The sequence below is a fragment of the Mus pahari genome, chromosome 19 (genome assembly GCF_900095145.1).
Source record: "Mus pahari chromosome 19, PAHARI_EIJ_v1.1, whole genome shotgun sequence".
Classification (NCBI taxonomy): domain Eukaryota; kingdom Metazoa; phylum Chordata; class Mammalia; order Rodentia; family Muridae; genus Mus; species Mus pahari.
Window position 1 is genome coordinate 76,575,984 of NC_034608.1, and position 1,792 is coordinate 76,577,775.

Here is a 1,792-nt window from a genome sequence, read left to right on the forward strand (position 1 = left end):
CCAGTGTGAGTTTCTGACAAAACTCACTTTAATCCGGTCTGGGTTCATCCTGAGAGGCGGGCTGGCCTGAAATGGAATGTGCGAGAGAAAAATGGAGCCAAGACAATATTTTACTGATAAAAGCTCCAAGTTTAATGTAGGAACTCAGTTTATGTAGTGTGGGGGAAAAAAACCCCAGTCCCCAACCCCCAGTCTTTGAAGGCACAGGTGAATGTCCGTGGATGGGTCCAAGGATCAGGGCACAGATGAATGTCCGTAGGTGTAGGCGGGTCCAAAGGATGTTGTCTTCTCAGCAGGTGGTGGAGTCAAGGCACTGCAGAGCAGCTCTGGTGGATCTGAAGGTTACTGCCCGTGGATCTTAGTGCCTGCAGGGGGGCTGGGTTTTGAAGGACAGTGATTAGTGTAAACAGTAAGGTAGGCTTGGCGGACAACTGCAGGTGGTCCAGTGGCCAACAGAGAGCTGGGAGACCCCAACAGCCAGGGCCAGGAAGCAGGAGTGGGTGGGTTGGGGAGCAGGGAGGGAGAGGGTATAGGGGACGTTTGGGATAGCATTTGAAATGTAAATGAAGAAAATATCTAATAAAAAGAAAAGAATCGACAAATGGGACCTCATAAAATTGCAAAGCTTCTGTAACACAAAGGACACTGTCAATAAGACCAAAAGGCAACCAACAGATTGGGAAAAGATCTTTACCAATCCTAAATCTGATAGGGGGCTAATATCCATTATATATAAAGAACTCAAGAAGACAGACTCCAGAAAACCAAACAACTCTACTAATAAATGGGGAACAGAGCTAAACAAAGAATTCTCAACTGAGTAATACCAAATGGCTGAAAAACATCTTAAAAAATGTTCAACAACCTTAATCATCATGGAAATGCAAGTCAAAACAACCCTGACCTCACACCAGTCAGAATGGCTAAGATCAAAAACTCAGGTGACNGCAGATGCTTGTGAGGANGTAGAGAAAGAGGANCACTCCTCCATTGCTGGTGGGATTGTAAGCTGGTACAACCACTCTGGAAATCAGTCTGGCAGTTCCTCAGAAAATTGGGCATAGTATTACCAGAAGATCCAGCAATACCAGGAGAGGTCCTGGGCATATATCCAGAAGATGTTCCAACTGGTAATAAGGACACATGTTCATAGCAGCCTTATTTATAATAGCCAGAAGCTGGAAAGAACCCAGATGTCCCTCAACACAGGAATGGATACAGAAAATGTGGGTACATTTACACAATGGAGTACTACTCAGCAATTAAAAACAATAAATTCATGAAATTCTTAGGCAAATGGATGGATCTGGAGGATATCATCCTAAGTGAGGTAACCCAATCACAAAGGAACACACATGATATGCACTCACTGATAAGTGGATATTAGCCCAGAAACTCAGAATACTTCTTCATCTTCTTTCTGAGCCAGGATGTCACTCTGTAGTCCTGGATGGATGCCCTGAACTTACTATGCATCATCCCATGCTTGCCTTGAACTCACAGCAGTCCCTTTGCCTTAATGTCCCAAATGCTGAGGTTGTAGCTGTGAGCCATCATACAGGCCTTATACTCAACTGTGTGTGTGTGTGTGTGTGTGTGTGTGTGTGTGACAGAGACAGACAGAGACAGAGACAGACAGACAGGGAGAGAGAGGGAGAGGGAGATGGATATGGATATGCATGTGTGTACATGTGTGGCACATACATGTGCTTGTGTGGGCATACATGCAAATACCTTTAGTGGCCAGAGGGTGAGGGTATTGGTATCTTTCCTCCTTATTGACTTGAGGTGG